The sequence below is a fragment of the Canis aureus genome, chromosome 32 (genome assembly GCF_053574225.1).
Source record: "Canis aureus isolate CA01 chromosome 32, VMU_Caureus_v.1.0, whole genome shotgun sequence".
Taxonomy (NCBI): Eukaryota; Metazoa; Chordata; class Mammalia; order Carnivora; family Canidae; genus Canis; species Canis aureus.
Window position 1 is genome coordinate 19,073,646 of NC_135642.1, and position 26,039 is coordinate 19,099,684.

At 42.5% G+C, this 26,039-nt stretch overlaps 1 long non-coding RNA gene across 4 annotated transcripts in view; it reads right to left on the reverse strand.

Moving 5' to 3' along the window:
* LOC144303165 (uncharacterized) overlaps positions 1 to 25,927 on the reverse strand; it is a 51,897-nt gene extending 25,970 nt beyond the window's left edge. The window contains exon 1 of one of the 4 annotated variants that reach the window (XR_013370219.1): positions 25,876 to 25,927. This is a non-coding gene — a long non-coding RNA (uncharacterized LOC144303165). Of the gene's footprint in view, positions 1 to 7,851; positions 7,958 to 14,843; positions 15,070 to 18,035; positions 18,137 to 25,875 lie in introns of those variants that run through there. The other 3 variants (XR_013370220.1, XR_013370221.1, XR_013370222.1) reach the window with 3 other exon arrangements.
* Between the last annotated feature and the right edge of the window lie 112 nt (positions 25,928 to 26,039).

Consider the following 26,039-nt stretch of genomic DNA (forward strand, 5'->3'; position numbering starts at 1 on the left):
TCACAGCAACCGAACTCTGATACATTACTAGTGGGAATGTAAAATGATGTGGCTACTCTGGAAAACAATTTGCTGTTCCTTATAAAGTTAAGCATATATTTATCATATGACCCAGAAATACTATCCCAAGATATCTAGCCTAAAGAAATGAGAATCTGAATTAACACAAAAACATGTTCATAGGAAAGTTTATTCATAATGACTGAAAAATGAAACCAACCCAAATGTTTTTCAATAGGTGAATGGATGAACAAACTGTGTTATATCCATACAGTGGGTTACTACTCAGCAGTATAAACACTGCAGTCATAAATTATTGAAATACATAACAGTTTAGATGACTCTCAAAGGCTTGCATGAATAAAGAAATCATTTCTCAGAAGGTTGCATACTGTAATTCCATGTATTTGACATTCAGGAAAAGGCAAAACCTTGGAGTGGAGAATAGACTAGTGATTGCCAGGGTTTAGGGGTAAAGGAAAGGATAGCAAGACATTTCATGTAGTAATGAAATTGTTTTGTATCCTGATTGTTAATGGTAGTTACATGAATCTATACACTTGCTCTGTATTTTTATTTTTAAAAAAATAATTCTTTAATGTATTCAATTTATTCAGGAAATATTTAAGCACCTCTCTCTTTTAGACACTGGCTTGGATTCTAGCCTTCAATGTGCTAAGAAACAAAGACAAGAGACAAGAAAATAAATAATTCTAATACACTGCATTCATGTGCATAACAGGATGCGGAAGAAACACATGTCAGGAGAACCAAACGTGCATTGACCTTGGGTTGGGCAGTCTGGAATGCACACTGGAGAAGAGGAGTAAAAATTAAGAATGAGTTTTCTAGTCTGGAGAAGCAAGTGGGTGAAAATACCAGAGGGCATTTGAAACAAAGAAAGCAAGATGAGGAGACTGAGGCCTGGAGAAGCTAAGTAACATACAAGTTTGTAGAAATCTGAAACTATTCTAACATTAAAATTGTATTTAAAAAAGGGATGGCAAAAAAAAGGGGGGGGGATGGCTGGGTGGCTCAGTGGCTCAGTGGTTGAGCATCTGCCTTCAGCTTAGGGTGTGATCCTGGGGTCCTGGGATCGAGTCCCACATCAGGCTTCCCACATGGAGTCTGCCTATGTCTCTACCTCTCTCTGTTTTTCTCTCATGAATAAATAAATAAAATATTTTTTAAAAATTTATTTTAAAAAAAAGAGAAAGATGATTTCATTGGGAGGAACCAAAAGCCCAGAAGGCAGAGCTGAGAGCCATGGAGAATTATTCCCAGGCTTCAATAGTTGATCAAAGTCAGGCATTTAACTAGTTGGTTTCCAGATTGCTATTTCTAAAATACTAGTAACTTTTTGTGTGCCTTTCATTCTCCCTCTTTTTGAACAGAAATGTCTATCACCATTATCCTATGCCTGCTCCCCCACTGTATGTCGGGTGTGGGGAGTTAGTTTCATAAATGAAGAGGAACTGTACTTGAGAAGTTGCATTTAAGGAGCTACACCTGAAGAGCCCCTTCTTCTGCTGGAGCTGATATAGATAAGAAAATTCTGGATTTCAAGCTAGTGCTTCAGTGAGATACTCTGGGGCAACCTGTGCAGGAATGAATGTATATTGCATGTGGGAATGATGTGAATCATTAGGAACCAGAGGGTAGAATATGGGACTGATCCTCCAAGATGATCCCCAAGGAACCCACATTTGGTTATCCACACTCTTTTGTAGTCTATACCCACATGGTACGAGTGTTGATCTGCATGTCCAATACTATACAAAAAATAATAACATGCCATCTCTACTACTAGATTATAAAAGCTCTGGCTTCCATTTTGGACACTCTTACTCATTCACATGGCTCACTCTCTGGAGGAGCCAGTTACTGTTGTGTGTAGGCAGCCCTGCAAGAGAAGCCAACCTGGCAAGGAAATGAAGGCCCCAGAAAATAGCTATGCTCACAGTTTTGGAAGTGGATCCTCCAACCCAATCAAGTCTCAGAAGACTGCAACCCTGACTGACACCTCGATTGCTGCGTCGTGAGAAATCTTGAACCATAATAACCCAACCAAGCCACTCCCAGCTTCCTGACCCACTGAAACTGTGAGATTGTAGATGTTCATTGTCTCAAACTGCTAAGTTCGAGGGCAGTGTGGTATACAGACACAGATAACTAAAACACTCGCTCTCCCTCTGTTAAATCCTAAATCAGTCCTTTGCAAGCATCTCTGAAACTCAGAGATGAGCAGCTGAGTGCAAGGAAAGGGAGGAAGCTGAGCCAATAACAAATCAGCTGGGAACGAATAAGGAGCCCAGTAAGCATATGCTTAAAGCAAGAGTTCCAGAAAATTGTGGATAAGGATGATCTGCTTGAAGAATCATAATACATCCCTTGTATAAATCGGGACACAGAAATTCCAAACTCTCTTTTCCAGAGCAAAACGTTCAAGCAGAAAGTATCGGGTAGTTAAATGTAAATCAATGGATACCTGTCCAGTTCTTAAGCTCTAGGCTAATTTAATGCAGCAATAAATTTTTAAGAATAGGATCTTCATCACTGTCAGAGCAAGAATAGAATTCAATTCAATCCAACAAATATGTAGTGGTCACCATTTCTGCTGCAGAAGAAATGACTGATGCTCTAAAACAGAAACTCGATCATCAATGGTATTGCGATAGAGCGTTTAATCACTCCACTAGGCTTCCCTCACAAGGATAATAAAAGTTAGTGCCTGGGCATATTTGCTAGATTGCTACAGTCAGGATTTAAAAGACTGAAGTAAGACAAAAAGACAATGGAAGAGGCCAGAATTCAGGGGAGGACCTCAGGAAAAAGAGAGACAGAGGGAAGGATTCCCGCTCCGAAGATGGAGTGTGGCGAAATATGTTAAGAGCCTAAAAACAATGTTTAGGGTGGACCCCAAATAGGTAATTTCCAAGAGAGCAAATTAATATTAATCATCATTGTCATCATGGCAAATGTGGAGGACTCTTCTGCATGCCGGGCATTGTTTCCAATGTTTTTCATGCATTAATTTATTTAATCTACAATGACCCTGTTGGATAGCTGCTAGTACTTTCCCCATTTAACAAGCGCTAATATCTAGAAGCTAAGTAAATTTCCCAGAGTCACAAAACTGCTGAGTGACAGGGCCAGTATTCAAATCCAGACATCCTAACCCCACAACTAGTGCCATGTTGCCTCTCCGTGAGTCAGTGTGGACTTCTGACCACTTGTTCATTTACAGCGTGAGTTTATACTTTCACCAGAGGAAGCCAAAGATAAAAATATAAAATGAGAAACAAAGTCCCATATCTGTCTTTTTCTGCTCAGCTCCCCCAGGTCAGATATGGAAGAGATTCTATTTAAAAATGCCCCTGAGGTCAGCCATGTGCAGCTGCCACCATTGGTACCTGCTGACATCCAGGTTCCCCACTTCCTGTCCCAGGAAGCCCGATCCAATAAAAGGGAGTGTCTCAGAGCACACCCCTCTCTCAGGCCTTTGGGGGAGACTTGCCCTTTAAACCACATGCAGAGACCCAGCCTTGCCAAGTTGCTCCAGACCACAGCCTTCAGACTACTTAAAAATTAAAGAATCTTTAAAAAAAAAAAAAAAAAAAAAAAAAAAAAAAAAAACTTCATCCGATGCAGGATATCCTGAACAACTAATGTTTTAATAATACATATAAGACAACTGGTAATAAAGCAATATTAATACCTGTGTGTATAAAATGTTATTAAAAGAAAGCTAAAATATTATTACTAATAAGTAAGTAAAAAAAAAAAATAACCAGAAGAGTTAAGCTGGAAATACAGTCACAAGTTTCTTTTTTTTGTTTGTTTCTTTGGCTCCTTGTTTATATAACAGCAAAAAAAAAAAAAAAAAAAGTATCTAAAATTCTCTGGGTAATTATACATGTGTTCTAGTAAACTGAAATAAACTGAAAATTATGCCTCTTTTGTAATGCTCTCTTCAATGCTCCAGAAATACCCTTGGGGTCATCTTTACCTTCATATTCTCCCCTAATCATGTGCTTATGTCTGTGCTGTTCCCTCTGCCCCATCTCCTAGATCAGGAGTGGGTAAACATTTCAGGCTTTGTGGCTCATACAATCCGTGGCAAGTACTCAATTCTGACACTGTAGCAGGAAAGCAGCCAGACACAACACATGAACGAATGAGCATGGCCATGGTCCAAAAGCACTTAATTTACACACCTTGAAATTTGAACTCATGCAATTTTCACATATCAGGAAACATTAGTCTCTTGATTCCCACTTCCCAACCATTTAAAATGCAACAGCCATTGTTAGCTCACAGACCGTGCAAAAACGGGAAGTGCATTGGATTTGTCCCAAGGGCTGTACTTTCCGACCCTTGTCTTCGACTCTAAGCTTCTTAAAGGCAAGGAAAAGAACTCGTTCATCCTTCTGTCCCCACTGCCTAATGCAGAGTCTGCATCGGGTCAGAAGCTCAATGACCACATCTTTAATAGTAGAATAGGCCTAAGTAATAATTTCTCCCTGTGAAGATCTGGGGGTACATCGTTAAGTTCTTTGCCAATTTAATTTGATTTCTGATGCAGATTCCCATGTTTCTAATTATTGCACCTTAACTTCAATTTCATTTCTGGGTGTACGGCTCATACTCAAATTTGTTTTTTGCCTTTGTAATTGACTCCTGGGTCATCTTTTCTTAACTGCCCATTTCCATAAAATACTGGCTTTTCTACCTTGAACTCTGGGTCATTCAGTCTGTACCTAGAGGCTATATATCTAAGGCCACCTGCTCTAGATTTTCCCAGACTATCTTGTTTTCAAAGATGCATGTGTGTAACCAGATGCCTTGGCGTGGCAGGTCTCAGAGGCCCATAAGGAGTGGAAGTTACACGCACTAACATCTTTAGATTTATGGGGCTAGGAGAGGGTACAGATGTGTGAGTTGGATGCAAGACGGCAAAGGAACCTCTGCTTGGGAAGAATTGACAGAACTGGCTGGCTAAACACTGTAACTCCTGGGGCACAAGCAACCCGAGCTCAGTGTGCTGGAGGAAGAGTTCATTCACATGACAAGTCATGACAGGTCGCCATCTCAGAACACAAGGCTCCATTCCAGGGACACCAACATCACATCCAGATCTCTGGCTCCACCAGCATTGAGGCTGTAAACGTAGAGGCAGCCGTGAAAATGGAAACAAAATTTTGGCTCAGTACAGTGACTCTGTACATGGAGACTGAGTCTACAGAACTCTAGCTTAGCCAACAGAGCAGCAGGCTATGCTCAAGAGTGATCAGCAGACTCATGGGAGACACCTAGCTACTCCCGGGAATTCTTAGGCTCAGAGACTCAGTAACATTTCATTTCCCAAGAGTATATAGGATCACAAATGTATATGATTGTAAATCAACAGAATATCAACCATAGCACATGCCTGGTGTGTAGCAGCCTTCAATAAACCTCTGTTGATAAAACAATGAACTACTATCTATGGTCAGCACTTTGTTTAGTCTGCATCATATCCACTACCTAAAATCATGCCTGGCATACAAATGGCACTCAATAAGTATTTGTTGAATGAATAAAAGTTGAATTTGTACCTTTTCAATTCATTTCATTGTTTTCTATAAATGTGATTTATTAGTGAGAATACTTTTTAAAGATGTAAATATATTAAAAAAAAAATGAATCGGGGGAAAGTCCTTTGTCCTGTGTCCTGATTTATGTTTTAAAACATGTGATCATTCTTCCTAATGTCATTCCTATGATCCACTTTCCTTTGAACCTGCAGCTACCATTATCCCCTTGTACAGGAGCTTATAAATTAGACCAGCCCTCTGTGGATAACAGTGCTGACGATGTTTGAATATCCATTTAATAGCAACTAGTGCTGGCGTTTTCTTAATGTGGTTTCTCTTGTAATTCTGACAGCTTTATGAATGCTCCAGTAACTTTCAGCTAAATCATCACAGAGTTTCAATTTCCATCTTTAAGCCCTGCAGATAGATCCGTAAGCATATTATGCTAATAAATAACTGCATCTCAGGTGGATGGTGGGAAATGGTCTAAACGAACATACAAGGTAATAATGCCGGTCCTTAAGCTTGTGCCGGCCCTCATTCACTATTTCCCCTTCAGTGATCAAAGGCGTAGAATCCAATTAAAAATAAAATTGGTAAATGGTGCTGACACAATTTCATTCTTGTTGTTTACTCTAGAAAAAAGAGAGCATTTCCGGTGAGTCAGTGCTCTCCCAGCAATTTCCTACTACCAACCGAAAGCACCGGGGGAGAGGAGCAGGAATATGTGGGTGGCTGTGTTTCTCAGCTACTGGAAGAGAAAAGGGATTCTGCATGTATTATTTAGGGAGCTAAGTTTGCATTTGTGGCCCTGGCTTCTCTATGTCTTACTATTCCCAGATGAAAAATAAGGAACTCTGACCCCAAAGGGGTGCCATCAAAAACATTCTTGAAAAATCTTCAATGTGTATTATTTGCTGGGTTGTCTTCTATTTATTTTAGGGAGACTTGCTTTAAAATGTACTTTTTTATTCCATAACATTTCAGAGTTTCAAATGCCCAACTGGATCAATTCAAAGATTTCTATTTTCAAGAGAAAGGGGAAGAGCATCTGGGTGGCTCAGTGGTTGAGCTTCTGCCTTTGGCTCAGGTTGTGATCCCGGGGTCTTGGGATCGAGTCCCACATCAGGTTCCCCACAGGGAGCCTGCTTCTCCCTCTGCCTATGTCTCTGCCTCTGCCTCTCTCTGTGTTTCTCATGAATAAATAAATAAAATCTTTAAAACAAATAAAGAGAGAAAAAAAAAAACCAAGAAAGTGTGTTATGAACAACAAAATGTACCATGTGGTTGACTCTCTTTGGAGATCTCTAATTCCCAGCATTGGAATTTATCAAGAAAGTTGTTGATAAATTTCCAAAATATACTGTGATTAGTAAAATGAATTTATAATCTCTGTCCAGTAAACTACATAACTCCTCTTGTCCCAAGTGCAGATTTCTTGGACTCACCATAATCTCCTTGCACTAAATTCAATCTTCTGCTGTCCTAAGGATGAGTAATCAACAAAAACTAGTTGAACATCCAGGAGGACATCCTTATGCCACCAAAGAATGCATCTTCAGTGTCATACACTGATGGCCCCCAAAAGATATGTCTATGCCTTCATCCCTGGAACCTGTAAATTGACCATATTTGGGGAAAGAGTCTTTGCAGGTGGAATTATGCCAAGGATCTCAGAGATTATCCTTGATTCATGTGGGTTCTAAATCCAATGAGAGGTATCCCTCTTAAGAGAAAGGCAGGGGGAGGCTTCAGATATGGAGATGCACAAAGAAAACCACATGAAGCTGGGAGGCAGAGTGATGTAGTGTCAAACTAAGGAACACCTGGAGGCTCCAGAAGCTGGGAGAGGGAAGGAAGGGTTCTCCCTGCAACACCTCAGAGGGAATGTGACTCTGAAATCACCTTGATTTTGAACCTTTGGTCTCCAAAACTGGGAGAAAATACATTTCTGTTGTTCTTAAGCCATGTAGTTGGTGACCATTTGGTAATCAGCCCTAGGAAAGCAGTACACAATCAGATACCAACTTCAACACTTCAAACTCAAAGACATGTTTAGGATTTGAATCTCATGTGTTTATTAGAATCCTTTCTGTTTTGGCAAGCAATTCCCCAACCCTAACCACCATCCCTCTACTATGCCTTGCCAAAAAGAAAAAAAAATCCATTCTTGTATTTACTTTAAGCATGCTAGCACATAGTGTTACCAAAAGAATAGCTAAGAATTACTGACAATTTATTGCTGATAATTAAGTTGGTTAATTGTTTCTCTTACCCTTGGGTGGTCCTTCTTGTCCTCTTATTGAGCATGAAAAAAGACACTGTTGTCATAATATTTCTAGTTGCTCTTTGATGAATCAACAACTCTGAGAGCAAAGGAAGATCCAAAAGGATGAAGTAAGAAAAGTGCAAAAGACTAATTTCAGCCTACTTCTTGCATGGAGCATTTGGGTTTTCAGGAATATGATTGTGAAATGTGGTGATTTCCATGTATTGACCTCTATGTCCTGTCACATACACATTTCATTGTCCATAAAGAGACCCCATAAAAGGAAAGCAAGCATGATTTCCACTCCTTTGGATAGTGAGTAATGGAAGTCTCCGTACCAAGGATACGTTATTGCCAAAAGTCACTTCTGGGCTTGAGTAGAGAAATAACCTAATCAAATAACTCTTGACAGTTGTTAACAAACAAGGATGTCTCCTAGGCCCAATCAGAAACCCAGAACATTGTATAACTGGAAACAACTAAACCACGACTTCTAGCCCACTTAGCTGGTTTACCAACTGTTATTCTTAACTTCATGAACAAAACAAAACAAAACTTTAGCTTTAAACAGGATGGCGTTCTGTTTACAGAACATATACATATGCTTTTTAAAGAGACATCGTTTTTTTTTTTTTTTTTGATACATCGTTTTTTAAAGATGTATTTATTTATTTATTTGAGGGGCAGAGAGGGGCAGAAAGGGAATCTTCAGCAGATTCCCAGCTGAGTGTACCCCTGCCTCAGATCCCAACATGGGGTGGGGGGGAGTGGATCCCAGGACCCTGAGATCATGACCTGAGCTGAAATCAAGAGTCAGAGGCTTGACCTTCTGAGTCAATGAGTCGCCCCTGCCTATACATCTTTCAAACAAGACAGTGTAGCAGGCCCTAAACATGTCCTATCATCTCTGTCTCCTCACCTTTGCTCTCCTTTTTTCTCACCAAGAACGCCACTCTCACTTCTCCAATGTCTGCCTATTGAAATCCTACCCCATCCAACATCTGGCTTAAACGCCTCCTCTTGCAGAAAGACTGCCCTCAGCTCCTGTGCCCTCCTTGCCTTTCAATCCCAGACCACTGAAATGTGTCCTCTTCTTTACCTAGCCCTGCCATTCTTTTCAGACTCCTCTGAGCATCCCCTAGAGCTGGGAGAGGGGAAGGGAGACAATCTGTTACTCACCTTTGTGACTCAACATATACCCCATGTTAGAGTCAAAAGAAATAGCTCTTGATGAAACAAAGCCAAACAAAATCATTAAATCATTAAACTACCCATGGTGTTCCTGGGAAATCCAAGTCCCTTTCCCTCTCATTCATACTCGTGGATGATAGTAAATACAACGTTCAATCATCTCTGATTTCTCTCCAAAGGGAATAGAAGTTTTGGCCTGGGTTCTCCTCTAAGTCTCTTCTCTAGTTGGGGCAAAGACTGTGTCTGGTCACCTTTGCTGTTCCTGTATTGCTTGTCTCGCACAAGATAAGAGAGTAGCACTAATCAATGTTTGTGATTATTGAACTGAGAAGCTTCCCAGCCAATGGGGATCAGTACATAGAAGCACACAACCGCTTCCTGATACGTCACTCTCTTCTCTTCGATCCCCACAGCATTGCCAAATCCTGCTCAGTCTCCCTCAGGACCACTCTCTAAATCTCATCTTTTCATTTCTATTCATATTGCCACTGCTCCTGCCTTCATACACTGTTATGTTGATGATCTTCCTGGCCTGAAAGGAAGACTCTTCTTCTTTAAAGCACAATTTGTCATGTTCACTCATCTGTCTATTGGAGGATAGCCTCCAGTGCTTATGTATCTGACCAAATCAAGTAAAAACTTCTCGTCTTGTTCCATGAGCATTGCACAGACTTGTCTTGGCCAACTTTCCTAGGATTTTCACTATTCTCCTTAAGAAACCCTGGGCTCTAGCCAAACTAAACTTTACCCACTGCCCAAGTATTCCAGAACTTTCCCATCTCCCTACATATACTCGGGTCGACAGTGCTCACCACACCTGCATGGTTACAAATGCTCACCTGTTCTTTAAGGTCAACCCAAGTGTTACCTCTACCTTGACACCACCCTCAGGCACTGCAGCAAAGATTTTCTGACCCTTGTATATTTTGTTTAGAGCACCTGTGTGGCCCTTATATCTCCTTATATCAGGGACCCCTGGGTGGCTCAGAGGTTGACCATCTGCATTCAACCTAGGGTGTGATCCCGGAAGTCCCAGGATCAAGTCCCACATCAGGCTCCCTGCACGGAGCCTGCTTCTCTCTCTGCCTATGTCTCTGCCTCTCTCTGTGTATCTCTCATGAATAAATAAATAAAATTTATTTTAAAAAATCTCCTTATATCAGAGTTGCCTGATTTTACTTAAAAGCCATTTTTAAGGCCTATTCAACCCCAGGCACTGCACTATAGGCTTGTCTCATCTACAGCACCTCCCAGACTTCTTCCCAGCACCTTTACCCTAAGGACCCAGACAGAGTATGTTCTCAGTGAATACTTGCTAAATGAAAGAATAAATTAAAGTATAAGCCATGTATCTGTTCTTACAAAAAGTCATCTTTGACTATTGGAGAAGGAACAGAATCTGTACAAAAAGGAGGTAATAAATAGTCCTGGAGTATAACACCATCTCTGTCTTCTCACTGTTCTCTCTCTCTGTCCTTGGAGAAATGACCACATGGGAGGACAGAGAACCTTCCTCAGCCATAGTCCCAAGCCTTGGGAGCTTCCCTGCAACAGCACTAAAGTCACAGTGCATCCCTTCCCTCCCTTCTCCCACAGCTTCTCCAACCCCTGCCCCCTCTGTGGCAAAGGACAGAGCAAAAGAAGGGCTGGGGTGGAGGAGATGGGATCTGCTAACAAAGCAGGTCAAACAACAGACCTAGAGGATATGTGGTGAGCCCCAGGGTGTGGCAAAGACAGCAACAGAAACACCAGGAATGTCTGCCCCTCGCCTCCCACTTGGCCAGTTCCCGAGTCTCCAGAGAAGTCTGCCCTTTGGGGCTTGGCCCCAGGCCTCCTCTCTGACCTCCTTATCACCACAGGCTCAAAGGACTTACAGAATCTTCCCTACTGGCAGCAAGGCCACAGGGCCTGGAGTGGAGAGCTGTGCTCAGCAGTCCAGATTGGAGCAGACCAGCCCAAGGTGCTGGTTACACTGGCTTGTTTCAAGCTTGGAGCAAAGACAGTGGGAAGGGGACCCACATCCTGTGTAGGCAACGATGGTGGAGAAAGCAAAGGGGCCACAGAGCAGTTCCAGGGAACCGGGCCAAACACCAGGGAAAGGGCTTGAACAGGGTGTGGAGGGGCCATGGTTTTGGCGTGTGAGGTATGACCAGTACTAGTGAGTGTGAGAGCAGCTGCAGGGGCTGTCTCCTGAGAGACTAGATCATCTCCTTATCCACACCCCACTGTCCCTGGTGAGGAGACACCAGCTGGTGACACGGGGGTCATGGCATCTTAGTTTCTCATGACTGAACTCCAATTGCCCTTTAAAGAGGATTGCAGGTGAACCAGGAGACAGGTCTAGGGAGAAGACAACCATCTAGCTCTGCATGAGAAATTCTGCTGGACAAGAAGATGCGGAGAAGGCCTCTGCGAGGGAAAAATGCCTAACCCTGGCATACAGTGTGTTCAGCAATGGGAGTGCTCAGCAATGGGAGGGCAAGAAAGAGCCTTCCAGGCAGTGGAGCTAGCAGAGCACAGCAAGGAAATTCATGTGCACTTGGAGGAGAAAGCACTTCCTCACACAAGGATGAGAAAACAGAACACCTCATGGTCATGAAGAAGACGTGTCCAGGTGGGGGAGGGGGAGCAGGGTAGCTGAGGAGAGGCAAAGTGGGAAGCAAGTGGATTGAAACCATCCTAAATTGGGTCCAGGGTCCAGAAGAGGAATTTTCTCAGCAGATTTGCCTGAGACATTTATGTTTTCCAGATTTGCCTGAGACATTTATTAAAACACAAATTCCTAGGTTTCTCCCACAGAGATTCTGATTCTGCAGATCTGGGGTTGGGTCCAGGAACAATAAACAGTCAGGAGTCTGGATAAATGAAATCTGGTTAGTAGCCTAACACATCAAATACAGCAGTAGTGACCATGTGATAATAACTCTATGCCAAGCATGGTTCTAAACACTGTTACCTGTTTGATCTACACATTAGCCTTATTAGTTCCATTTTACAGAAGAGGAAACTGAGGCACCAAGAGGTTAAGGCCCTTGAGCAAGATAAGAGTGGCAGTGTGAGATGTGACTCCAGAAATTCTATCTTGAAAGCCTCAGCTCTGAACCACTCTGTTATCCTTCTCCTTGAGGCTAGATAGTTCTCTGGCCTGTAATGAGGCCAGGGTTAGGCCCTCTTCTTGCAGTGCCTCCTGAGTGCATAGTACCCTCTTCACATAAGATCACTTCCTCCTCATTCCCACAGTCCAGAGGTTTGTCCAGTTAGGTGAAATGGGATGGAATCATCCAGCACCTCTTCTTGGCTTTACTTTCCTTGCCCATTAGCTGAGAAAAACTGATACTTCCATCAGAGAATGTGCTTTTTTTTTTTTTCTTTCTGATGTTAATCTAAACAGGTCCCTTATCTCTTTAGGCCAATTGATCGTGCAGCATTGACAACAAATAGTCTGGGAATTAAGCAACCAGAATCTGAAGATTAAGCCAAACCCTACATATCTGGGTCAGATACTTCCCCAGGTTGCCAGGCTACAGTTTGGGTAGCTCCCTCTGGGGCATCTTTAGGATTCCTTCCCAACCAAATGAGGTCTGTTGAAATCCTTGGTTTTTCCTCAGGTTTCTTCCTTGTCTTTAATCTGAAAGTTCTCTTCAGCTGGGCTTCCCACCACATGACCATAAGGAATTAAAATGTGGAGGTACTTCCCCTGGGAATTCATAATGATTCTCAGTTCATCGTTAGGGTGGCTGTGGAATGAGGAGAGAAACATTGGAATGAGATTAAAAGTGCCTGTAAAGTGAAAAAGTCACTTCTCGATGCTTTGGGGTCAAAGTGGGAATGTCCTTGTGAAGGTCAAATGAAACTGCAAGGAAATTCATTCTTTTTAAGTAGCAAAGCACCAGCATTTCCGATAGCCCAACAGATCCTCTCTAGGACCAGGCCAGTTTATCAAAAAACTAAAACTCTCCTGGTTCTGGACAGGGTATGTACATCGACTCCCCATCTTGTACCCCACTAGGGGAACGGTGCTGGATTCTAGGCTTGAAGCCTTCACCTGTGCTCGACTCTGAGTCAGAGGCCAAATCAAAACAGCGGAGCTTCCAGGAAACCTTCAAGCACCTTTCTTCAGAGTTAACCTGTCCTTGAACAGTCAGGGAGGCTAAGAGGAGTGTCTGTCATTCTGACTATAAATATAGTAAACTGGAAGACAGGTATATTGCTAGGAGATCCTGGAGACCCTGTCCCCTCCAATGCAGAGGCAGGACAAATTGGGCCATTTCGTTGCAGTGGCATGTGGGATGCAAAGCCAGAGCACAAATTATGATGGTGCCCGGAGCTCTAGCCCACTAAACATTAGCACAGGTGGCAACTGGAGAACACCTGCGCCAGGCATGGATGATATTTTGGATGTTTATTAGGCTGGTCTGGGGTTGTTGTCTGTTTCCCAAGAGCAAACTGTCTCATGAAGTCCTCCACAATTGCATATATGAGTTTGGAATATGAATACTAATAAAATAAAGTGATACACCTTCCACTAAAACTTTATTTGTAGATTTTATTTTCTGCCTACAGGAACATTGATGTGAGTGCTTAGGTCTTTGCTGCATTTAAAGTGCCTCTTTAAAAATCTCATCTGGAGCAAATATTCCATTAATGTTTTGTAGTATTTGGCTTCGTTCCTTTGTGTCTTGGTTGTTTGCTTCCCCGCTTCAAGGGAGGCATGGGAAAAGGGGAAAAGGAAGATAGAGTTCTGACTATCAAGATGGCAATGTATACATCATCCTGCAACAGAACAGGATGAAATGGACAGAACCCAATGAGATAAATTCTTGGTAACAACAAAGGTAAATCTTGTGGGAAAATTTCACTCTCCCCTTGGTCCCTCAACACCAATCACCAATTCTTTATTTTGATTCTTTTCCGCAGTTGTAACCTCATGTTGTCCCAGAACAGATGTTAGGTGGCTACAAGGACTTGTTGTGATTAATTTATTTGGGTGGCTGATGAGACCATCTCTTGGAGTTCCTAAATCTTTGGCCAAATGAGTCATGCTCCCTGGGATCTTTGTGGAATGGAGCCACCTCTCCAAATTGGCTCTGATGACCAGAATAGGTCAGATCTATTCAAGGGCTCCTAAAAATAATGTTAATTTGGCTGGAGTCATCCCAGAGTTAGGGTGAAATACTCCATCACACAGAACTGCTGAAGGAAAACATCACTAATATGTCTCCTTTCATCAGAGCTCTTTGGAAGTTTGCATAGTGTCTCACCAAGCACATTCCTATAGCCCAGGAAGTCAAGGAAACTTGGAGATCGTACCTTCCCTGCAAGCTCTTTGCAGGATGCCAAGGCAAAGGGGGCAAAAGCTCGTTGCTTCATGAGGCAAAGCATTGTCATAGAGCTCACAGGGCAGATCATAACCTTGCTCTCTTCTATCCCTAGAAGGAGGTCTTGGGAGCCCCAAGTACACAGCTGAGATCTAGTGCCTCTTAGCTACTATGCTACATGGCTCCATAGAGCAAAAAAATATTCACACCAGCGTACTCTTTGAGAACAAGGTAGCCGAACCCTAAGTCTTAACCCAAATAGTTCCACTAAGTATCAGAATCAACCCATTTATGCCGCACAACTTCCACCAAGAAACAGGGCTGGGAGGCAGTCACGGCTGGGAACAGGTCCTCCTACTCTGGCCATTTGCACTAGCAGGCTTTGGCTAACCAGTATGTAAAAGATCCTGAAAGTCATATAAACACAAAATTAATAAGCCTAACATTGTGAGGTTCTTGACGTCACCTCTGTTACTTACCCAGACTTACCAGGCATCTATTGTTTCTGTTCTTGCTGCAAAGCCTACCCACGGATGGGGTGGGGAGGTAGAGGCCAGTCACAGAAGAACCCACACCACTGGGGCTCTTCTTCCAGTCATCAACATTCAAGTTCTATGAGAAGAATTTGTCTGTGTTGTTTAGGACCAGATCTTCAGTAACAGCAAAGTGCCTGGCCCCTCGTGAGTGATCAATAATATCTGTGGAATAAATGAATGAATGGAGCCCACCCTCAAGAGAAACCTAAAGAACTACTTCAGTGTACCTTCTGTGGATTTATTCATGGCTTGAGAAAGAAAATTCCAAGGACTGGATCATAGAAATCAAGTAATGTCTGAGTTTCTAGGAGTTGAAATGAACATCCTAAGACATCTCAGCCAGGCCACAAGAGGAGGATGGCAGTGAGCAAGGCAGGGGGCAAATCACATGGGGTCACCTGAGGAGCCCCAATGCATCTGGAATCATAGACTCTTGGCTTTTGAAAGGACGGTCGATGTCATCTCCTCCATCCTCCTTCTTAACAAAAGGGCTCCCTTCCTGGGCACCTGGGTGGCTCAATGGTTGAGCGTCTGTCTGCCTTTGGCTTAGGTTGTGATCCTGGGGTCCTGGGATCAAGTCCCACATCGGGCTCCCTGCATGGAGCCTGCTTCTCCCTCTGCCTATGTCTCTGCCTTTCTCTCTGTGTCTCTCATGAATAAATCAATAAAATCTTTTTTTTTTTTTTAAAGGACTCCTTTTCTATAGGTTCCCTCCAAAGAGAATAGGATGTAACAGAACCACTCAGGACAGTTTTTAGGTTGCAAGTAGATAGTAAATGAGTATCCCCTGGCACCCACCCCTCCCAAAAACAATCTTTGAGGATAATCAGAAGGAATAATATCCAAAGAGTATTATCTGTAGAATATTTGACTCATTTGTTCAACAAATTCTTATTGTGTCCAGGCTCTTTGAGGAGAAAACTAGTGGTTGAGACCTAAACTCTTCCCCCTACAACCAAGGCGCCACTTGCATTTGTAAAGCCCTCCACAGTTTACAAGGCATTTCATTTGATTTGATCATATGGCCACATCGGAAGTTGTTAGTAAAACTGCTTTGGAATTTGGAATATAGCCTGTTGGACAAACTTCTTCATGGTGAGGGTAGGGAGAAGGTGGCCTCCTCCTGAGGTCCTAAAACCTAACCACCCGTCATATCATTCCTGGAAATTTTCATTCAAAGGACAGCAAACATTCATCATGGTGTACCCCTGAATTCCCTCTCTTTGCCTTAATCCTTCAGATCAATATAATATAACCACTGCTCTAGTCAGCAGGTTTTACATTTTCTATTATTCTTGTTGACTTCCAGTCAATTTTTAAAGCTTATTTTTAGCTTGATGTTTTTTGTGGATTTTCTGGTTCATTAAAGATTTTTGGTCTTATGGTAGATTTAAGGAAACATAAGAATATGATTTTATTAGATTTTCTTTATTGGCCTTCAAATCTTAATTTGACAATGTCCGCCAAGGGTGAGTTTTCATAAGTGAATCTGTTCCACTGACCATTACTTCCATAAAGGTATTAGAGTTAGTAGGTATGAGACATAGAATTCTCTTTTGTGAAATAACAATTTGAGAGTTTGAGGAAATGAGGGCAATTCAAAGAGTCGATATGCAGATGGACTCAATTTGGGGGAATCATGTAGAGTAGGAAAAACTCAGTCTGGTGTGACTGCCATCTCCACCTATCCTTCCAGAACTCTGCTAGATAAGAAAATGATGTCAAGATTCTGGATGTATGTGCAAGCCCTGGGGGGGTTCAGCTATGAATGAACAGCACTTCATCACAATGAAGTAGGTGGCATGCAGGGCTCACATGCGGGGGTACCCGGCTGGTGTGTCAGGTGTTGTTGCTAGACACTGGCTTTCTACGTAGGGTGATGGGATGGCACCTCGGCCGCGGAATGCTAATGTAGACAATCTTCTGGCAGGTCTGGAGACTGAGCTGAGGATATTCAGCAACAGGGCATGAGGTTTGTCTCAGTCTCAGAGAACCTTCTAGACCAAGGGGCCCATCTGGTAAGCAAGGTCAGCTGCCTGAGGGAGGGCCAACACCCATCTCCTACGTCACCTAACCCAGTGCTGTTTTCGCCCCATGACGAAACTACTCACCCCTGCTCCTCTTGTCATCCTCAGCCTCCAGAGGAGGTGTAAAGCAGGATTGCTGCCCAACTCTTTGGTCTTCTCTGAGGCTTTTTTTTTTTTAAGATTTTATTTATTTATTTATTTATTTATTTATTTATTTATTTATTTATTTATTTATTTATTTAAAACAGAGAGAGAGAGGCAGAGACACAGGCAGAGGGAGAAGCAGGCTCCATGCAGGGAGCCCGACGTGGGACTCGATCCTGGGTCTCCAGGATCACGCCCTGGGCCCAAGGCAGCACTAAAGCGCTGAGCCACCCGGGTTGCCCTTCTCTGAGGCTGTAACAGCAGCCCCCCGCCGCCGACTGTGGCCCCTCAGCCCATGTGGCTTACACACAAACCTCTTTAGCACATTCTGGGAGAGTCCATGGTGCAAGCTGGGCGGTGACAGCCCTAGGCCGGGGTTTCAGCACCCGCACCAGCTCGGCTCAGCCCGGCGCGGGGCGCAGAAGGCAGTTCGCAGAGGGACCTGCTGTGTTCTGGCTGCTTCTGCCGCCCCGTCTAATAAACCAGACCTTTCAGGGGAGCACAGACAACACTCCTTCCCGGCCCAGCCCCGGGTCACAAGCGCCCTCCGCACAGACGTTCACCCTCAGGTACCGACTCGCTCCTGGATTTTCCAAACGGAGCCTGGTTTGGCCCCATCCGAAGAGTCCCCCCGGGAGCCTGGGGTCAGCCCAGCTCTGCACTCATGTCTGCAGCTTATTCACATTTTCTGCCCCAGCTTTTCAGATCATGATCCATGTCCCCCTCTTAGAGGGGCCAGGCTTAGGGTGTTCCAAGCACAAGGTCTGCCTTATTTTAATACCACCTTGGTCCTCCCATCTTCCCTGTCACTCCTCTTCAGCATCTCCCCGTCTCGGCCACTCAAAACACCACCAGAGGCCAGTCAGCCAGGCTCAGGTAGGCACAAAGCAATCCACTTTACCACAGAGTGTAAACTCTCTAAGGGACAGACTCTATTCAACTATAAAAGTGGATAAATCACAGCCATGCATTACCTCAAAGTGGAGGTTTGGGGTCTCTTTCATCCTCATGTTCTTCTCTGGTCTCCAGCCTCCCCCAGCCTGTGGACCCCCACTGCCCCCACATCCAGCCCTCCTCAACACCCCAGCAGAATAGAGTATCAGTCAGAATGGTGTGGGCCGGTGTGCATGCACTCTCCCCCCTGCGTCTTATCATTGCATTGAGGCTAGGCTGTACTCCTAGTCACCCTGACATTCGGAGAAGGGGCCCTCCCACTGCCTCCCCCAGACCGCTCCCTGGATTCCTCTCCTCACTGACTCTCAGTCCTCTCCTCCATCTCCTAACCTCCTCTATACAGTCTCCTGCAGACTTCTCTTGTCTTTGGTCTCTCCTGACCACCTTGCAGTCACATCATTGGGCTTTCAGGTCCCAAGATCTCAAAAATGCCTCCCCCTCTCTTCACTCCCACCCCACGCCAGAGAGGGCCTCTGCCCAGGCTCATTATCCAGGTCTCAGCAAGTTTCCCCTCTGGTGAGGCAGAGTCTTGGCAAGGGGAGCAAAGGCCAGATTTTAACTCTGACTTGTCACCAGGGTCACCTCCTTCAGTGCCATAACTGTAAACAGCCCTCTGCCCAAGGCATACACTTCGACCATCAGGGAAGAGACCATAGGAAGGAGAGTCCCCGGGAGGTTGAGTTACACTCCCAAAGTCACACATGAATTAGGGGTCAACTAGAACCATAGTCTCTGTGTCCTGAGTCCCAGGCGTGGGTTCCTTGCACAATTCCATAAATGCTGGCTGCTATTCCCTGACATCATTAGCACACTACACTCACAACTAAATTAACAGAGGTTTCTGCCTTTGTGAGGTTCAAGTACATGAAGCAGCACAAGATGAGAGTTGGAATTTCCAGGACTCCCACTCACGATCACATCCACTGATTCCAGCTCACCTGGGCCTGAGCTTGAGCCTAAGCCTGAGCCATGTCAAATACTCAAGAAGAGGGGTGTTCATTGTATTGGAGGAGGAGAGGAAAGAAGAAAGAGAAGAGGGAAAACAGAGAAGTCAAGAGGATGAGATTTTATTTATCTTCCTTTTTGGATTAATTTTTATGTAAATACAAAATGTCTTTTGATTTATTTTAAACCAGTTATGTATCCATTTGCTGTTAGATAAACAAACTTCTAAACTGTTCTTTAGGCTTTTTTTCCTAAGTCAAAACAGCTGTCTCTGGTTGGAGGCCTGGGATTCTTTCTTTCCTTTTTTTTTTCTTTTTTTTTCTTTTCTTTTCTTTTCTTTTCTTTTCTTTTCTTTTCTTTTCTTTTCTTTTCTTTTCTTTTCTTTTCTTTTCTTTTCTATCTCAAGACAGCCACCCGAGTGCCACGGTGTCATTAACTCAGTTACGGCTTTGATTCTTCTGGCACTTTCCCATGGTTCCCGCAGCTGTCCCCAGCTCATTGTCTTACCCTGCAGAGAGGTCGGCAGAAGTGACTGCTCATGGGCTGTGGCATGTGAAGAGACACCAGGGAGTCATCATCCAGGCTCCCAAAATGGGCAAGAGACCTAAATGACGAGAACTCTGACATGGCAAAGGATCAGGAAAGAACAAGCCGCCTGTCATCCTTGCTGCTCTGGTCGAGGCATGCCCTCGCCAATGGCCTAGAAGAATGCCAAAGCCTCAGGTGTCTTGACAGCTGGAATCAGCCTTAGCTTCTCCTAAAATGAGCCACAGGAGCACCTACTAGGTGCCTGGTACCATGCTGGTCGCTCTATCCACATTATCTCTATTATTCTTCTTCTCTTTTTTCAGATGAGGAAATTAAAGCTAACAAAGTAATGTCACATCACCAATAAGAGATGTTCACACAAGGTGAACTTGTTATAGGTAAATGATGGCTTGAAAAGACCCCAGGAAGCAGGATGAGGCCATTAGGAAATGAAAGAGGAGAAAACTGACTGCACTCACCATGAGGCCAGAATTTTGGTGCCAGGGCAGCAGACTTCTGAGAACTTGAACTTGAACCCCTCTTGTAACTCCGTGCTCAGGTGATAGTCAAACATCCTATGGCCCTGGTCCCAACCTGAGCCTGGACAAGGCATCAAGCAGCTACCCTTCAACCTTGTGTAATCTGGTTTGCTCACGCGTGTGCACTTGGCTTGCTCCTTAGAACAAAGAATGCTTCCATCTACTTTGTCCAATGGTGTATGATGTCTCAACTCCCTTGTTCATATTCCTCGGGGAAAAAATAAAACTTCCCATTTGGAGGCCATTGGCTTCTAGCCTAAAGGCTTTATCCCAAATGGATTTGCATCTGGCTGGCCACCCAGGACAGACAGGTGATATCCATATTTTCAGTCCACCCAGACCATCTGCTCACTTTGCAATTACACTGTCCTCTAGTCTGTGCTAAGGGACCATTTAAGAAAATGCCACTTTAAGAACTAAGCCCTTTGGTGAGAATTTAAGATGGATCCTTATTACAATTAACTTGATCTGATAGCCCATAAAACTATGGTGGGTTTCCAATAGAGTCCTAACAAGAAGGAATTAGAAAACAAAAGTCTTTTTTACTTCCTAGATGCCAATTAAGTCTCAGCTTAAGTCCAGCGTCAGAGCTGCACTGTTGCCTACCTTATTGATTTGCATAAGCACATATTGACTGTCATGCACAAAGTTTTCTGATAAAAACACCAGGGGAAACAGCCTTGATGAAATGAACTGAAGCCCTTAAGGGATGTTTGAAAAAACACACATGACCCTCATTAGGCTGACGTGGCAGGTTTTATTATGCTGACTAGACTTTTGCTCTCACTGGAGAGTGGTTGTAGAAGAGAGGGGAAGAGGAAGTGGATGAATGTGCTTCCTGATAGAGACATTTGATTGTCTTGCTGTGGGATTTAGGATGGATTCTCACTTCCAATAAATACCTCACAAAACTTTCGAGAAAAGCTACATTTTTGTCAATGTTTAGAGTTTGAGTTTTCTTCATGGGAATACATATATCAGAATGCTATGTTGGTGGAGACTTCTAAGGAGGACCCAACTACATGGGTATTACACAGAAGGAGATGGATGCGGTTCCTGACCTCAAGGAACTCGTGATCCGGTAGGATTGACAAGGCAAAGAATACTAAGGACAGGGAAGGCCTTGTTCAGGACCCAAGTTAGGTATAAAGTCAAAGCAATTCAGAGGAGAGCATTCGGTCATTTTGACTTTGCTGATTTTATATCATAAGCACTACCTCATACTGATTTTTATCACCCCATCTGGTGAAGTGGACATCGGAGAGAATAAAGAACAAGGCAAAGATGTCTGTTTTGCATCTTACTTGCCATAACCCTGAAAATGTATGGTTGTAAAAGTAATAAAAGATAACTCACATAAATAGTTCTAACCATTGGGGTGGAGGGATTTCTAAGCACTATACCAAAGCCGCAGTAACAAGGGAAAAGACAGTGACTCGATGATGGTATCACACATAAACCTGCATATACACAAGCACCCAAGTTTAAGAAAACTGGATAAATATTTGCAATGTGTATCACATATTATCATTTGCTTTTTTAAAATTGGTTTAAGTTTACCTTGATTTCACACTTGGATTCTTACCAAGCTCTGCCTTGCATCAATCATGATGGTTTTTTTCAAACCGTTAATAAAAATATACGCACCTGAGAAACTTTCATTGGCCTAAGAAGACAATGGAGAAATGAAAACTAAATGCAGGGTATCATCCCTGGGTGGCTCAGCGGTTTAGCGCCTGCCTTCGGCCCAGGGCGCGATCCTGGAGTCCCAGGATCGAGTCCCACATCGGGCTCCCGGCATGGAGCCTGCTTCTCCCTCTGCCTGTGTCTCTACCTCTCTCTCTCTCTATGTGTGTATCATAAATAAATGAATAAATCTTTAAAAAGAAAGAAAGAAAACTAAATGCAAAGTGGGATCCCAGACTGGATCCTGGAACAGAAGAAGAGCAAGTACCCCAAGAAGAAAATGGACAAAGGCTAGATACAGGTAATTCAAAAGAAGAAAGAGCTAATAAGGAAAAAATGTTCAACCTCACTAAAAATCAAGGGAAAATTATTTAAGTTATACATATAATCCATATTACGTGTATTGTATACTACATACACACGTTGGATTGGCAAAGATGGAAAAGATTAGTGATATCTACTCTGATACTGGTATTCATCGATAAAATTATAAAATCGTCCACTTTTCTGTGTTTCAGCCTTGATCACCTTATTGTTGTCTATAATTCAGGCTAGTTGAAGCTAGTGTCACCTGTCCCTTGGCCGACTACAATAGCCTCCTAACTTGTCAACCAGGTTCATTCTTGCCTATTTATCAGTTCTCCACTTGGCCAAAGTTATCTTTTTAAAACACAAATATGCTCTCTAAACCCTGCTTTTATCTCCCCTTGCTGTTGGAACAACAATATGATCCTTAACAAGACCTACAAATGCATCTGTGGCCTACTCCCTTCCCATACCCCCAGCCTAGCCTTGCACCAGGCCCTCCTCACTTTCCACAGCAGCAACACAAACCTTCTGCAACACCCCCTGTGTCCCCATTTGCACAGGCTACTGCTAAAGAGCTCTTATAGCCCCCACTAGTCTAGTTGCCTCCCACTTAAGCTTTAGGCTTTATCTGAAATGTCTCTTCCTCCACAAAGCCATCCTTGAACTCCCCAACTACACCAAATCCTCTCTACTGTCCTTTCTAACAAAACTATGTGTCTTCCTTAGAAACACTTACACCAGACCTCTAGGAGGGCAGGGACCACACCTGCCATTACTCACCATTGTATCCTAAATACCCAGCACCCAGTACTTGGCACATATTTTGATCTCAATGACTATTGTTGAGTGAATTATAAATTTTTCTGAAGATCAGTTTGGCAGCATATGTCAAAATTTTAAATTTGTGTTTCTTTGACCCAGGGATCTGCTTCAGGAAATTTATCTTTCCTTTAGTGTGTGTGTCTCTCTCTCTCTCTCTCTCTCACACACACACACACACACACACACACACACACGGGAGTGAGTCTTGAGATTTTCCACTTATTTAAGTATGTGCATTTTACTTATATAATCAGAAACAAACAGTTAAGATATTTTCATTCTTGGGGGAAATGTAAGTTAATAGTGTCTTCCGTAGGTTGTATCAAAGGGTCCCCAGGTTAAACAGTTGCATCAAAGTAAGGACATCAAGATATATCGCTGTCATTCTAGAGATGACTCACAGTGCTGTGGCAAAAGTCGTAGCAGGTAGAGATTTTCACATAAGGATAGGGGATTGTCAAACATTCAAGGATGTCTTCAGAAGAGGTAGCATGTGAGTCTGGTTATAAAGGAGAGTTAGGACTCACATAGATGAAGAAGAAGGGAGAGGTGGGGAAGAGTGCATGTCGGCAACGGGTTCAGCGCAAAGAGAGGTATGAAGATAGGACTGTGCAGGGTAGCAATGTGGTCGTTTGCCCCAGTATAAGAAGTGTAGACAGAGGTAAGATGCAAGACAGAAAAGGCAGGCTGGGGCCAGATCACAAAACTTTACATGCCTGATGGGAAACAATTGGGGGTAGGGGGTGTTGAGTAGAGGGTAAACATGGCAGGTTTTATGCTTTACTATTTTTTCATTTCTTTTTTTTCTGTTTTTTTTTTTTTTGAGATGATAAAATATGTTATTCCACTTAGTGCTGCAGTGAATATCCTCATACATTTCTTCAGCCACAAGCTTCAACAGAATTGTAGGAGACAATTTAAAACATGGGACTGATGTGTGGAAGGGTATGCACATTTTCAATGTTGATAAATATTCTGAAATTGCTCTCTTTAGAGGTTGTATTAATTTACATACCTTAAAAACGTACAAATGTCTGTTTTCCTATATCCTTGTCAAAAACAAGTTGTCAAAAATACATTTTAAGGAACTTTGGATATTAGGTGAAAAATGCAGTTCTAGTTTACATTTGCTTATTGTGTAGGGACCTAGGAATATTTTCAACTATCTTAGTACCATTTGTATTTCTTTTTGGGAGTTATTTGTTCATGTCCTTTGCCAATTTTTCTAGTAGAGTGTTAATCTTTTTCTTATTGATTTGTAGAAGTTCTTTATATTTTAACATATTCAGCCTTTTGTCTGATATGTTTGTAACAAATATTTTTCCCCTGATTATGATTTGTCTTTTGACTCTATTTATAGTGTTTCTTACCATGCAGAAGTCTTTGATTTTTAGATCCAAATTTATCTTTTCTTTTATGTCTGCTGAATCTCATCATGCATAGGAAGCTCTTCTCCACTCCAAGATCATTAGAAAAAATTTTTCCATTTTCTTCCTAGAACTTTGATAGTATAATTTTCATGTTGATAGTCCATCTGGCACTTATGTTGGCTTAAAGAGTTAGAAGAATACAACTTTATTATTTTCCAGATGGCTACCCAATTGGCCCAACACCATTTATTAAACTGTAAATTTTTTCTCCACTAATTTACATGTGCAACCTTTATCGAGTACTAACTTTTCATAAAAGTATAGGGATCAATTTCTGATTCTATTATATTGTTCTCACTTATGATGTGCAGTTAAGCTATATTAAATACTATCACTGTTTAATAATTTTAATATCTTTTAGGATTCATTCTCCCCTTTCATTTATCCTCTTTAGAATTTTCCTGCAATATGCTATCACACTTATTTTTCCTTAAAAACTTTCAGATCAGCTTATCTGGTTACAGAAAAATAAAAAACTAAAACAGAAACAAAAAAGCCCTGTTTGTATATTTATTGACACTCATTAACTTTATATATTAATTTAGGGAGAATTGTCAGCTTTATAATAACTTATGCTTTCTGGCCTTTCCATTTACGAAGACATTTTCTGTGTATCCCTCATTAGCATTTGAAAGTCTTCCTCACAGATCGTATGAGCACCTCTCTCCATGAAGATTATTTTGTCAGCTACGTAGATAGCAGAAGAATAAAGTTGGAGGTGAGGTGGTCAGTGAAGAGCTCCACGGGCAAGACATTAATGCATAACAAAGCTATATGAGGTCAATCAAACTCAAAACATCAATTTTTTTTAACTTATTGGAAATGAAAAGCAAGGGCAAAAAAACAAAGAATCAAAGTTTTATCTAAGGTTTTGTGCTTAAGGAATGTGGAGTTGGGGACGCAGTGTTACCAGAAGAATAAAGCAAGGAGAAGAACCAGATTGTAAGGAAACGATGATATATTTGATTCAGGGAAATACCAGTGCTCGAGTTCCAGCAAGATCTCTAGGTGAAAATGCCCATCAAGCAAGTGGAAATAAATATCTAAAGGTATGGACACAGACTTGGAGAGGAAACCCATAGGGTGAAGATCAAAGCTCTTCTGGGGAAGGGAGGTAGCTAGAGACAGGAGGGCAAGGGCAGGACCTTGGAGACAATCTTGTGTGAGGAGATGGAAGAGCCAACGAAAAAGTCAGGAAATGAGCAGTGAGAGTAGTGGAAGAAATAGTTCGGTGGAGAATCATGGAGGAGAGAAGCTGTCATTGGTGAGTGAAAACACTGCTGTATTTGTCCTTCAAATATATGTCTTCCCATGTTTACTGAAGCATTATTCACAATAGCCAAGATATGGAAACAACTTAAATGTCCAACAGTGGATGAACAGATAAAAAAGACATGGTCTGTGTGTATAATATACAATGGAATATTATTCAGCCACAAGAAAGGAGGATATTTTGCCATTTGCAACAACATGGAGGAGCCTTGAGCACATTATGCTAAGTGAGATAAGTCAGAGAAAGACAAATATCGCATGATCTCACTTACGTGTGGACTATGAAAAAATCAAACTCGTAAAAAAAAATAGAGTAGAATGGTAGTTACCAGAGGGTAGCAGATGGGAGGATAAATTGATGTTATTTACGGTCACAAACCTGCAACAAATAGTAAATAAGCCATAGTGATATAATGCACAAAAAAATTAACATAGACAAAATATTGTACTGTAATTATGTGATAATGTCGATACAATGGCAAGGATATTACAA